The sequence below is a fragment of the Macaca thibetana genome, chromosome 6, assembly GCF_024542745.1.
Source record: "Macaca thibetana thibetana isolate TM-01 chromosome 6, ASM2454274v1, whole genome shotgun sequence".
In the NCBI taxonomy this organism is placed as follows: domain Eukaryota; kingdom Metazoa; phylum Chordata; class Mammalia; order Primates; family Cercopithecidae; genus Macaca; species Macaca thibetana.
This window is the reverse complement of record NC_065583.1, coordinates 145,756,935-145,772,742: the sequence shown is the minus strand read 5'-3', so window position 1 is coordinate 145,772,742 and position 15,808 is coordinate 145,756,935.

Below are 15,808 nucleotides of genomic sequence, written 5' to 3'. Positions count from 1 at the left end.
ATAATGTGTGGCCTTATACACTTATTAAAAAATAAAAAATTAAAATTCTAAAAATTAATGGGCTAAGGAGCTAGAAGAGAGTAAGAACAACATAAGAAACCTCAGAATATTAGAAGTAAATGAAACTCCAAAAGACTGGGGGAGAAAATAGATTATCAGCACTAAAATTAATGTAAAAGAAAATATAGCCAGGTGTGGCGGCTCACACCTGTAATCCCAGCACTTTGGGAGGCCGAAGTAGGTGGATCACTTGAGCACAGGAGTTTGAGACCAGCCTGGGCAACATGATGAAACTCCATCTCTACAAAACATAAGAAAATTAACTGGGTGTGATGGCCTTTTCTTGTAGTTCCAGTTACACAGGAGGCTGAGGGAGGAGGATCGCTTGAGCCCAGGCGGTGGACGTCGCAGTGAACTGTGATTCCACTACTTCACTCCGCCTGGATGTCGGAGTGAGACTTCATCGCAGAAGAAGAGAAGAGAAGAGAAGAGGTACGTGTACTAATAAATTTAATCAAATGGGTTGATTTTTAAAATTTGCAATTTAGATAAACCTGTTTTGTGATTAATCAAAAAAAAAAAAAAAAAGAAACAGAAAAAACAGCGGTATCAATGTTAAGAATGAAAGATTAAACAAACACTAAACTTTTTTACCAAAAAAAAAATATGAATACTATAAATAAATCTACCACAATAGATTTGAAATAAATGGAGTAAAATTGATTTTTTAAAAACGGAAATGCTGAATAGTCTGATAACCATAAAAGTGAATCCATAATTTTAAGTCTTTCCACAAAGAAAATATCCTGTCCAAATTGTTTTATAAGTGAGTTCTACCAAACTTTCAAGGAACACATTTTTCTAATCATATAACTTATTACAGAAAAAATAAAAAGGAATCCTCTTTATTCCATTCTATAAAGCCAACATAATAACAAAATTAGATATCAAAATTAAAATATGAAAGAAAATTACAGACCTGTCTCACTCATAATTATCAAAATATTATCAAAAATTAATTTTGTGTAAATAAGAAATATGTTGTAACCCAGTTGTGTTTATCTTGGAAATGCTAAAAATAATCTACAACAATCATACAATGAGTTCCTCAAGGCTGGGAATTTTGTTCATAAGTATATCTCAAGTATTTAAAATAAGTCAACAAATAATAATATTTATTATAAGAATAAACAAATAAATTCAAAAATGTTAGAAGCTTGCTGCTGTTAGAAGTATTCTCCAGTAAGAAGCATCAAACTAAGGAACAAGATGAAGACATTCGCTACTGTTACTTCAGTTGCCTGCTGCATCTGAAGTCTTAGTGCAATCAGAAAAGAAAAAAAGTTAAAACGAAACTTGGAAAGGAGAAATAAAATGCTATTTGCTGATTATATACTCTTTTATACACAGAAAATCTATAAATATATATATATTAATTAATCCAAAATAATGAGGAATAAATTAATATTTAACAAATGGTTCTTAGAAGCAAAACAAAATCGAGATGGAGTAGAGAGTTAAATATGAAGAATGAAAACAAAATAAAATTATAACTTTAGGTTCACATGAAAAGGGATTTGCTTATTAAACATGACCCCACCCCCCAAATAGCACACAGGAAATCAATATTTCTTTTTTTCATAAAAATGAATTCTTCTGTAAATCAAAAATATCACATGCAAAATCAAAGACAAATGCCAAAATGGAAAAAATAAAGTTTTTTTTAATCAATAAAGAAAAGGATTGTGATTTTTTCTCAAAAACAAAAGCTAAAAAAGATTTTACAGAAATGGAAATGGAAATAAATATATAAATAGCAAAATTCAGCTGCCTTAATGAGAAAGATATAGAAGTTAAAATATTTTCATGTATGTTATAAATACTTACATTTTTATTTTTCTGTCAAACCAATGAACACTATTGATTCTTACAAGATGTTCAAATTGGCATAACTTTTTGGCACAGCCACTCAGTGTTAAACCTTAAAGCAGTTCAAACATTCTTTGACACGCTAATTTCATTGAGGTGAAGTGCACAGGCCTTGGAAATGGCCAATCCTGGGTTCAAACTCTGATTTACCCCTTACTAGCTTCTTGACCCTGAGAACGTAAGATAGTAACTTATACCTACTTCATAGGTATTTTGTGAGAGATAAATGAGCTAATACTTACAAAGGGTTTAGCTCAGGGTCAGACCAATAGAAAATGCTCAATATATATTCACTCTCATTATCAGTTCTATGTTGAGTCCTTCCTAAGATAATCATTAGGGATGTACTTCAAAATACACGCCAATAATCAAGAGAGAAACTTTTTTATAATGGTAAAACTGCTAAGTGACCTAGATGTCTAAAAACCTGGGGACAGTTAAGTAACTTAGATGAGCTATTTTGTAATCATTAAAAAAAGAAGTATTTGCTAACAGGAAAATATCACTATTGGATTAACTGGAAAAAATAAACATATATTCAAGTTTTAATATAATTTAAAAATACATCTATGTGGTATGTGTACCTGTGTGTGTAAACATAGAAACAAATTGACAACTCGAGGTGTTATGTTGGGGATGGTCACCAAACTAAGCAAACATGAAGTTTCTTTTATAAACAGAAAAATAGTGCATGTGCAACTTTTATACTAAGAAGAACACTTTTAATAATAACTATACAGGTTAAGGTATTTTTTCTCCTGACATTACATTTCTTTGTATCTTTTGGCATAAATTTTAACTGATTGTGATTCATCACTTATTTTTTTCTTTCATAGTATCACCTTACAGGGATAAACTTTCTGCTTGTTCCTGCGATACCAGATATAGACAGGGAGTCATTAAGCAAGTAACTGTGTAAAGATACTGTATCCTGGATTTACCATTTACTCTCCTGACAGAATTATTCATGAGATTTAGAAGAGGGGTTTCAATTTAGGTGGATTGATATTACTTAGACAAAGGCCATAATATGTTGTTATTTCTTTATAATTCTGGTATATAAAGTTATTTAAATGTTCTTTCATTTACATGTTCAGAGGCAATAGTAAAATCGGATAGAAAATGAAATGTTGAATAGAGGAATATTTAGTATCTGTCAGGTCTTTTCAAAAATATTTTAAAATACGTTATTGCATGAAAAAGTTTTAAAGAAAAAATGTGTACCTCTTCTTTTTTTTTTTTTTTTTTTTTTTTTTTTTTTAATTTGATCAAATATCAAGAGCCCACTGTATGAATGATCCAGGGCTGGAGATGCATTGGTAAGCATGAGTGGAGACAGTTCCTGCCCATGGGGATCTTTCAATCTAGAAATTGAACCAAAGTGACATTCAAGTAATCCACAGAAAATGATCTTGGCCCTTTCCTGGTGAAATCTAATAGTACTCAGCTCATATATTAGAAATGTGATTCTCAATGTTGTAGAGGGCATACGAATCAGAGATTGTATAATATGGAGATTCTCAGCCCTGCCTCTAGAGATTTAGGTATGGCAGATCTGAGAAAAGGACTAGGAGTCTGCATTTTTAGTATTTCTGACACAGATAGTCTGCATTCCACACTTTGGAAAACATTAGCATTTTATCTAACTAGCACTTCTGAATTTTGCAAAAGTAGGGGGAGATTAGATCTGTCTTCAAATATTTGGGAGCTCTTTCTGGCTTCCTGGAATGAACGATTGTAAAATGCTGACATAAACAGAGCATTTGACGATTTAACATAGAATCTGAACTATTAGACCTTGGTGATTGGTTCACCCACCATGTTGATGACTATACTACAATGTCAAGAATACACCTGACTCAACTCTTGAATGAGACAGAAACCCACAGTGTCTGATGTCAAAATTGATTGGTACTACCAACAAAATAGTGAAGAATCCAGCTGTACCTTGGGTTTGTCAAACAACTTGGACTATTTTTCAAACCTTTGGATTCTGTAAAACTAAAAACTCATTTTGCTAAGGACTTTTGCCCTTGATTCTTAATCCCATGTGTATTTTAAGAGAAATTTAATCATATGTTTCTCATTCATTTATACTTAAATCATCAAAATGTTGTTTCATAAGAGCTATTTGATGTCCAAGGTTTTCTGAACTTTGTAAACCTCTTTTCTTAGAAAAAGAATGTTGTGTTTGTCAGAGATTTGAGTCCTGGTCAAAATGCCAAAATCAGGAGATTTCAGTGGCTTCCACATTTACCACAGAAAGCTTCATTTTTCTCTAGATTCACATACAACCAAACCAAACCCCAGAGGTCAGTTGACAATATTTTTACTTTACCATGACACTCTTTTCTCTTCAATTCATGTTGTAGGAATATACTGGAGAGTTTGACATTTTGCTCTGTGTTTATAAAATTTCTCCAATAAAATAATTATACAAGGTCTCTGTAACCTTGGAGACTGCCCACTCAAAACTATTCATATAAATTATCATACAAAGCCAAAAACACAGACTTTTGACATTTGAAACATAGTCCTGCAGACCAAAAAATAAGCAGTTTACATTTCAAGAGGGACTCCAATTCTTTTCAAAAGGTGTCATTCTATCTTCTCATTTGCAATTTTTAAATCAATAACAGAAATAGATTTAGAAAATAGTAATTGTTAGCTGAAGGCTTCTCTAATTTTCATTTACAAAGGAAATGCATATTGTCAATACCTGGGCAGTATTAAATGTCAGAATTCAATAAAAATGTATTTTCAAAATTATTCTATTAATGATTAGAAGTAATCAGCATTCTTTCAAGAAACATAGCACTTCAAAATAATAGTCACTTTTAAAGGCATTTATAAAACACTTTGCATTATATGCTGCATGAGAAATAAAACACAAAATACGTCTTAAAATAGTTAAGGATAGGATTTTCTTCCAGTCATTTGTTAATTGTTATTTTTTTAAAGTACTTGAAAAACACCATTAAATGTCACCAAGATTTTAAAACTTTTGGTTCACAGAATATCCTGCTGCCTTTTTTGAGGTACTTCACAACAAAAACCCAGGGTCACTTAACTTGTGGTTTGGAGTCCTACAGGTTTTTAAATTTCTTCTTTATTTGGCTGAACCTTTGATAAAAATGAGACACTGGAGACTGTGAAACCTAAATAGATTTTGTTCTTGTATTTTGCATTTTATTTACCCTTGCAAGCTTGACTTTCACAAAGCTTAATGGATACTTTTAAGGTTTTAGCAATTCTAGGTGTTTGGATTTTATGATTTTTCTTTAATTGCTTTTGTAACACACAGCCTTCTACTATTCATTAGAATAGCTCTACAAATGACTTAAGGTCTGTTGCTTTAACAAATAAAAACCAGGCTTATTATTCAGTCCATAACTGAACAATAGTTACAATGCTGATTATCGTTTGTTGGGCTTGCTTAAGAAAGCCCTAAGTAATTTAGTAGGATTTATAGCTTCCAGGATTTGAACAAGAGGTCACACAGGTCTTTACTTTTGCCAGCTGACCTTTAGTTTGAGTTTAAATTAACCCAATTTGTGCTGCTTTTATATCTACTCTCAAAAGTCAGGATGCATAGTATGTTACATAGATCTCTATAGCTGTCTAATCAAGTTATTTTCATTTTTTCATTAAAATTTAGTAAGGTAGCTAATTAGTTTAAGGAGAAGACTAAAGTTAATCACTTAAAACACAGCTATGTCAAAGAACAGTGAAATCAGTCACAGGCTTTAATGAATATTGGATGGCTTTCTACAAACTCTTCAGAATATTAGTTGGTAATGAATATTGAATTGCTTTCTACAAACATCTAAGAATATTTTTTCTATACACATTTCTGATGCTCTTAAATAAAGCTGTATTTGAGTCTGTTTTTTTACAACAAGAGAAAATTCATAATAATCATTTAATCTGATAATTGCAGTCCAAGATTAAATGTTTGAAAAAAAATCTTGTCCTCCTCAGATGTCCTTACTGCCTAGCCTGTGAAAAAGGAAGAGAACATAGGAAATTTGGTTATCATTTTTTTGTTGTCTTTATAATTAGATACAAGTTTCATCTCCCTACATATTGAGCATCTGTCATATATCTGGTTTCATAGAGATAAAGGAAACTCGGTCAGAGTCAAGACTGGAATACTGTTTATCCTTTCAGCACTATACATTTCCTTCAACATTGATCTTTTATTATGTAGCTCAGTTCTCCTGGCACAGCATGAGACTTTATCAATGTCTATGTCTTTTTTTGTAAAGGGAAAAGCAATGTTTCATTTTGTTGATATTTTAATAACTCCGTGGCTCTTCTAAGACTGAATAGTACCACCTCCCAGAGAGGGGCAATACTTATTTTGTTCTAGTATGTCTGTTCAAAAATTAGCTCCTAACATTGTTATCATCTTCAATAGCTACCTCCTGCTAAGATGGTCAAAACTTTGTATTCATTGTAACAAACACAATGTTAGGATCAATGACATGATGTTTGCCCAAACAGCTTCAAATACAAGTACTTTTAACAGAAGATGTGAGAGAGGAAGCAGTGTAACATAAAGGGTTCTGGAATTTGAATCAAGTATTTTAGCATCTGTTTTACTAATTGCGGGTACTGAAAATTACCATCTCTACATCTGCATCCTTATCTGTGAAATAAGAATGATACTTATCTCAAAAGGTTTCTTGGGGATTTTTTGTTCATGGTTTTGTTTCTTTCTCTTTTGGTGGGAATTAAATGAGATTAATATAGAGGAAAGTCAAGGTGCAGGGCATGACAGGTAGAAAAAAATCATTAAATGACAATTGGATCAGAAGCAGAAGGAAAACCTCCACCATTCCTTTCAGCAACAAGTGTCATGCACTTAGCTGTTTGCTAGAAAATCAAACCCAGCAAAACACAATTCCTTTTCTTGAAGAGTTCAGTTATATTTACTAGAATCTAGGAACTATATATTTCCTGCATCATTTTATTATTATGAGAATCATCTACCATATCTTCCTCCATCCAACTGGCTCAGATCAACGTAGAGAACTACCATTGTCAATCAGGATCAAGAATTATCTGCTGACAACTATTTGCATTTGTTCTCTCTCAATCAAGAGATCAGGTCCCAGCATGCTTAGTTCGTTCTCACACTGCTATGAGGAACTTCCTGAGGCTGGGTAATTTATGAAGAAAAGAAGTTTAATTGACTCATATTTCCATAGGCTGTACAGGAAGCGTGACTAGGAAGCCTCAGGAAACTTACAGTCATGGTGGAAGGCAAAGGGGAAGCACGCACGTCTTACTGTAGTACAGCAGAAGGAAGCAGGGAAGTGTCATGCATTTTTAAATGATCAGATCTTGTGAGAACACCCTCACTATCACAAGAACAGCAAGGGGGAAATCCACCCCCATGATCCAATCACCTCCCACTAGGTCCTTCCCCCAACATGTGGGGATGACAATTTGAGATGAGATGTGGGAGCTAACAGACTATCAAAAATAAACTGTAGTGATTTCCTAAGAATAAAATGGTTTTATTATTTTATATTATTTTATTATATGGAAAAGCAGTACTGGTTCTAATATTTTTGGGTAGTATGTACTTGAGCAAATCTCGTTCTATGTGTATATCTCTCATTTGATAATGCATACGTTAGGCCAAGTAATTTTTTAAATCTCTTCTAATTCCAACATTCTTTTTTTTATGACTCTGGCAGCTAGGTTTTTGAAAGAATGAATTAATCCTTTCAAGATAGGTAATTGTAGAAGAAGAAGTGTTATATTTAAAAAATTGAGAATAGCTACATCACTGTTGTCGACACTCAGAATAACGAGTCTTTATTAGTATTCACATTTATCTGAGGATGGAGACTTACAACACCTGTATTTAAATCCTCTTCATGATACTATTTGCTGTGCTCCGGATGACTTACCCTCCTTATTAGGAATTATTTTATCTTTTCAGTTATACTTTCCATACAATTATTAATGCCTATTATTGGTATTTTTAATATTAAAGTCCACACCCACTTTGCAACTTATGTGTGACTTGGCCAAAAACCTTTTCAAGTCTCAAGATTTTTTTTGCCTCCATAAAATAGAGCCAATAATACCAAACTTGTAAGTTTTTTAAGACTTTATCACAGTGCCTACCAAGAACGCAATAGATAGCTATTATTATAACATTTTAATTAAGAAATTACGTATATACTGATGTCTTGGTATAGAGTTACTGACTTTAAACATATTCACCCAAATAGTCAAAAACCTACCTTGCACATATATACTTCACTAGAAGAAGACTAAGAAAAATGTCTATGTAATCCTTTCACTAAAAAAGTTTGTAATCTAGATTGGGAAACAAGACATAATATTCAAGAAAAGTTGAGCAATAAAAATGTAATAATTATAACAGATGTCATAAAATAGTGTTTGTTAAGTAGCAAATTAATGGTATAGAAAATATATGGAAATGAATTTCAGAGCTAGGAGACATCACTGTTATAGAAGTCTGTGTGGAGCAGTTGACAATTAAGCCAAGCTAATAGGAATTGCTCAAATTGATGCAAATGAGAAAGAATCATTACTTAAGCCAAAGGAAAAGTTTTCAAGGATATATATAGTTACATCCTACACACAAGAACACACACAAACACACTGAAAATAACTTTTTCAGGATAAATGCTCTAACGCACTGAGCACATTGTCTAATCTATCAGCAAACAGATAATAAATGTCACTTCTTATTACAGAGGGCACATATTTGTGTCCCATTGGGCAAATCAAGGCCACGAACGTTTTCTTTGGCCCATGTCAGAGTTTTACATAACATATAGGACAACTTTTTAAAAGTAGAAGATTTTATATTTGAAAAAGAAATCTAGCATCCTGGTTTCTCTGGAAAAAATCTTAAATATTTGCTATAACTGACCCTGCATTACCTTAACACAAATCTGCTGGAACTGAACAGTTGCTGCTGTTTCCTTTAAAGCTGACCTCAATCATGAAGGTCTCCATCAACTCACTCAGTGCTTTCAGATGTACTTATACCCAGCACATGCATTGGCTATGACCTTGCAGAATTTGGCATTAGCAACCTCAAAAACTCTGGAAAAGGCTTCATTTTCTCCCGTGTCCTGGGAGAGGAGAGAGGCCATGAAGGCAGACCCATCCAGAGAACACCTGCAACAGGCTGAGAAGTAATCAATGAGAGAAAGATTTGCAGGAAAAAAAAAAAAATAGTAAAAGGCACCTTGCCTTCCTTTTTCCCTGTCTTCTAATCCCTTTTTAGAATAGATAAATGAGGCTACTTAGGATTTTCTAAGCACTTCATGTTCTAAAGGGTTAAATATGTGAACCAGTGAAAACATTAGTTAGTTCTAATCTATGCTTTGACAGTTCAAAGTTCAAAGTCTGTTGCCTTTGTATGACCATTTAGCCCAGCTCACTGAAAGCAGCTAGGAATTTAAGACTGAAGTCCTAGTGAGGAAGAAAGAATGGACATTTAGTGGGAATATACTTAGGTATACTTTTAAAATCTAACTGAAGCAATGAGTGGCTTAACAGGCTGCAAAGCAAGGACCAAGGCAGCAGTTGCATTTCCCTGTCCTCTGTAGGACATGCCTTAGGGTCACTGTATGGATTCTATAGCCTAAATCATGCTGGGTAACCCCATTTTCCTTGATAATCTTTGTCAATATATTTACATGTTTGTCCAAAATGTCTAGATTTGCTTAAATATAGAGTTGGCAATCTAAAATAAACTCTTCCCCACCCCCAAAAATGCAACAAATTGCTTCTTCCATGACTAAAAAGACCAGAAATGCCCACGGACCCTTTAAAACATGCTATAGCAGTCCAGAGTTGTCCTGCAAAAGGTCCAACAGCAAGAGGAAAACCACAATGAACCAAAAAGAAAGGCACTTGAAGCAGAATGTAAAGTTCAGGTCTACTGTTAAGGCACCATGCAGTTGTTCACATATTCTTGGGAGCTAGAAAGAAAGAAATGCAGCAAATAGTGAATAGGCAAGAGTACAGCTGGACCATTAGGCTGTCACAACATGTTGTAGTTTATCTTCATGGAGAAAAGAAGTTGTATTATTGGTTTTGCCACTTTAGTGGCACAGTAAAACCCTCACTAACCAGACACTTGAAATGTTATGGCCTGTTTTAGCCAAGTCTTCAACTGTGACGGGTGTTATTTGCCATCTTATCCAAAGAGAATGCCTCAGACCCCATGGTATCATATTAAGAACTGTCATCGTGTTGTAATAGGAGGCACTTAGCAAGTTTCTTAATCCTTTTGTGTCCTAACTTTGCCCCCTCTAAGATGGGGATAACAGTTCCAATCTATGTTGTTGACATTCTGTGTTTAGTAGAGTGTCTAACTCATAGTTAGTGTTGTTCATAAGTCATTCTACTTGAAAAATTATATATTATACAGTAATTTTCAATGTTGCATAGCAATTGAATTTTGTTGGCTTTCAAAAAGCTGAGTAATATTATCTTCATTTTTTTATATGGGAAATCTGAGACAGGACAGTGATTTGTCCAACGAAACCCTACAGGAGAGTGGTAGAGCACATACGAAAGCCCATGGTTCCTCACACAAATCTTTTTTTTTTTTTTTTTTTTTTGAGACAGAATCTTGCTCTGTCGACAGGCTGGAGTGCAGTGGCAAGATCTCAGCTCACTGCAACCTCCGCCTCCAGGGTTCAAGTGATTCTCCTACCTCAGCCTCCCGAGTAGCTGGGACTACAGGGACACACCACCACACCCAGCTAATATTTTGTATTTTTAGTAGAGACGAGGCTTCACCATGTTGGCCAGGTCTCAATCTCTTGACCTCGTGATCCACCCACCTTGGCCTTTTAAAGTGTTGAGATTTACAGGCGTGAGCCACTGCACCCGGCCTCCTCACACGATTCTATGCTACCTCTTTTTTCTCCCTTTAATAAAATAAACATCTTCCAAGAAACCAATACAGAAAAATATAACTCCATGTGGTCATTTGTATGTCACTTTGATTCTCAGAAAGTGAACAGAAAATAGAAGAATTTCCTGTGAACAACTGAAATGCTTATTGATAAAAGTGCTAAAATTTTAATAGTCATTTACTTGTTTATGCATAGGATGCTGCGAAGACTATCTTGCATGTAACCAATTTTAGCCTGTGAAGAATTTAATCCTGTTCCACAAAAGTCATCTTTCCAGGAAACACAGTCATTGAGATATCAATGCACAACTTCCATCTTTGTGATAACTCATAAAGTTTAACTTTATTTGTTCAAATACCTTCTGGAAAGAAAGAGAAAATTATTGTGGCCTTTTTGGAATTTTCTGTGAAATGTGATTGAACGAAAGCACTCTCTCTTCTTCATAGACACTGCCCCTATCAAGAGGCCACCTATTAATAGTTGTAATATTCTGTTCCTCTTTCCTCAACTTGTTTGATATGGGGCAAATTCTTTCTAAAACTGGGCAAAGGTAATAAGATGGCTCCATTTAACAAATGCTAAAACTGCTACAATCCATGACATATGTTACTATAAAAATGAATTACACTTACCAATTCTTCTCTTTAGCAAGATAAAAACTCTTAGAATGTCCCATAGCTTAATACATTATTAAACTCATTCTCAAATATTTCCATAAATACATTTAAAAATCATTGCTTTGTAACAATGCAATGTAAATGAAAATGTTCAGGTCATCTGCATCACTCCCAAAGTATTATTCTCAAACTGAGTCCTCTTTTATTTTCCTTAGAAACATGTGTTTGAAGGCTTCATTGAAATTAATAACAAGATTAGAGAGTAACTGCCATTTTTTACAGTTACTGATTCTTGACTTCCAAATAGAATGATTTGGCTCAAAGCAGGTGCTAGTTCTTTTCTTTTTTAAGAAATTAAATATTCATTATATCAGTGACTGTATTACCAAAAGGAAAACCAGGCTGCTATTCTTAGATACTGTTGTGAGTTACTTTTCAATGGTGACTTGAAAAAAATTTGATTTTTTTTGAAGAAAATATTTGGAGGTTGTGATATTCTGGTCCTATAGCTTTAGATAATATATAACTTTAGTTTACTTAAATTTATTTTATTTTAGTTCTAACAAATTATTTCATAAAGTTTTCATAATTTATATTTTTAAAATAAAGGAAGGCATTTCAGATATTAAAATAAGTAAATTCAATTTTTATTTTTAGCTCAATTTGGTTGCGGTTGCTGCTTTTAAAAACGTTGAGTGCTCTCCTATTATATCTTCTTTAAAATACTTCCAAAGTTAGAAGCAGATCTGTATTTTCTTTTCGCTGCACTTGCTCTCTTTCCTGCCTCCTGTTCTTACTGGAATGTTTTTGTTATCCCCAGTGATAGTCAACAGCTGTGCTGTCTCACAAAACTTATTAGCAGCTGTGAAATGCTACTGTCCTAAGTAGCAGTATTTGTTGATGACTGTTGAGATGTAATTGCTGTGATAATAAAATTACTTCACAGGCTTCAGCCAGTCTTCAGTCAACATTTACTGAAACCTACTGTTTGCAAAGTACTGGATTCCCCACACTCACAAAACTTAATTTAACTAAGGATGCAAAATGTAGGTGCTAAATTACTTTTACTGTATGTCAGTGGGGACAAATTAATACCACATCAGCCAAGTATGTATGTCTGAAGGGTGGCCAAATAAAACATAAAATAATCCAAAGGAGGATAATGATACTCCCATTTGGACCCAAAGGAAGGGAGTGGTGGTGAAAAAAGGCATCTTGTAGTTAATTAGCCTTGGGAAGGTGAGGTATGGAACATTAACAATGAGACTGGGGTATAATTGAAGCAAACACACTGTAATGCCTTTCTAGTCCCATACTTGCTAAACATCTGCAAAAAGGGAGAGGATGCATTCCAGTAAATTGCTTTTTCAATAGAAAAATGTCTTAAATGAAATAGACTTACTGTATCATGATTTCAAACTTGAAGGAGATTGAGACATGATGTAATAATACTTAAAAATAGCTAAAATCCACAACTAACATCATCTGTAACGATAAAAGACTGAAAACTTTTCCTCTAATATCAGGGACAAGGCAAGAATTCCTGCTTTCAACACTTCTATTTAACACAGTACTGGAAGTTCTAACTAGAGATACTAGGCAAGAAAAATAAATAAGACATCCAAGTTGAAAAGGAAGAAGCAAATTTATCTCTATTCAGAGGTGATGTAATTTTATATGTAGAAAATCCTAAAGATACTACACACAAAAAACTGTTAGAACTAATCAATTCAGCAAAGTTGCAGAATATAAAATCAACATACAAAATTATCTGCATTTCTGAAAACCTTTTAATATTATCACATAAGCAACGCCTGAATTTTGAAGGGTACATATTGAAACTATATTATTCCATTTCTGACCCTTCAAAATTCATGTCCTCCTCATGTAAAAAACATATTCATTATATCCCAAAGCCTCAAAAATCTTAACCCATTCCAGTATGAAATTTAAAGTCTAAAGTTCTGAGTCTCACCTAGATATCATCCTGAGGCAAATTGCTTTCCAGCTATGAACTTGTGCAATCAAGCAAGTTATGTACTTTCAAAATACAGTGGTGGAATGGGCATTGGATAGGCATTCTCATTCCAAAAAGGAAAAAAAAAAAATAAGCAAGATGAAAAACGGTAACAGGTTCCAAGTAAGTCTAAACCCTAAAAGGGCAAAAATCATTAAATATCACAGGTTGACAGTAATCTTCTTTTACTCCATGTCCCAACTTCCAGGCATACTGGGAGGAGATTGGGTCTCCAAGGATCTGAGGGACCCCACCCCCATGGCTTTGCTGGGCATAGCCCTTGCTGCTGTTCTCATGGTTTAGATTCAGGTGTCTGTGGCTCTCTCAGACTAGCATTGCATGTAAATGGCTCTACAGATCTGGAATCTCAGAAGCAGCCTGCCTCATGACTTGAGTAAATATTGCCCTAGTGGGAACTGTCTTTGGTGGCCTTCACCCCTCAGTTCTGCTGGGCATTGCCCTAGTGGAGACACTCTGTGGCAGCCCCACCCTTGCAGCAAGTCTCTGCCAAGCCCCCGAGGCTGTCTGAAATATCCTGTGAAATCTAGGTGGAAGTAAAGATGCCCCCACAGTTCTTGCACTCTGCGAACCTGCAGAATTAGCACCAACAGGACACTGCCAATGTTTATGGCTTGTGCCTTCTGGAGCAGCAGCCTAAGCCTCACATGCACCTGCTTGAACCACAGGTGGGGCAGCTGAGGATCGCTGCACCAGAATTTGGGGAATAGGGACTTCAGACAGCCCTGGGTAGTAACCCCTGACGTCCTATATGTGCCCTGGGACACCCTCCCCCACCCAAAACACACACACACTCAAAATCCATTCTGCCCTCAAGGCCCTGGCACTTTGGGCCTTTGATGGGAGTGTCAGCCCTGAAGATCTCTGAAATACCTTTGGGGTCATGCTTCCATTGCTTTAATGAATAGCATCTGGCTTCTTTTTTATTATTTTTAATCCATACCAATCTCGTTAAGTGGTTGCTCAGCCACATCCTGGGTTTTTCTCTCCGACATGCTTTGCCTTTTCATTTCTTACATGACCAGGCTGATAATTTTCCAACTCTTTAAGTTCTGCTTCTCTTTTGGTTATAAATTCCATCTTTAATTTATATCTCCCTTTTCACATTTTACTATTATAGGCCATTGGGAGACACACTTCTGAACACCACCACTGGAAAATCACACATGCTGGAATGGGAGAGTTCCCTGACCCTCTTGCAGGATGTGTGACAGGGGTGTGGCTGTTCGGCAGGAGTGTACGCTCAAACCCCTTATGAGACAGGGAGTAAGCAGACAGAAGGTGCAGGAACTGGGTTGAGTACCCTTGGGCTTTAGCCACACAGCAGTATCCAGGGGTGGGAGCCTGCGACTCCTGAAGCCCAAGTGGGCATGTGTTACAGTGCGCTCTTTTAGCCTTGCCATCTGCAGATGGCTTAAGTGTTAACCAGCTCAGTGCTCTCTTGGTACCCAGGTCCTTGTCTGGTGTCCAGGAAGAATCAGGTCACACACGGACTTGAAGGATAACTGCAGGTCTTTTATTGAGTGGTGGAAGTGGCTCGCAGTGGTTGGGGAGCTGGAAGGCGGATGGAGTGAGAAGATGATCTTTTCCTGGAGTTTGGCCATCCAGCAACCAATCTCCTCTCCAACCTCCCCAGCTGAACTCCTCTAGGCCGTGCCATTCTGCTATTTCTGTTCTTCTGTTCATCTCCTCATGGAGCCAGGGGTTTGGGGTTTTTATGGGTACAGGATAGGGTAGCGTGGCAAGCCAAAAGGCAACTTTTGGTTGTGAAAACAGGAATGCCTGTTCTTATTTAAGGCAGTGGGTTTCCAGGCTTGAGGGTGAGGCCTTTGTTAGAGATCGGCCCTCTTCTACGCAGTATTTCCCTGTCTCCTGTCCGCATCAACACCACCTATAGGGACACCACAAGTACATATCAAATTAAAGTAGAGATTTCTATTTCCCTCTTCCTCATCTTCATCTCCCTCAATAGAGAATACAAGCCTTAAAAAAAAAAAGAAAGAGAAAAAATATCTCTGAGCCAGGCCATACCTCCTCTCTTCTGAGCCCTCTTAGACATAATCTCTGTTGTACTTGGGAAGGTATAGTCTAATTTTAACAACCAAAAGTCACCAGAGAGTTATAAAATTATTCAACATATCAATACATAGTAAAGGGGATTGGGATGTAATAGAGTAGAGTCGAAAGTAATGAGAGATGAATTTTTTTAATTGAAAGAGACAGAATGTTGTGTCATAATTAAAAATACTACAATAGATACTGGAGCTAGATTGCCTGGGTTAAATCAACTTGCAGCTTTT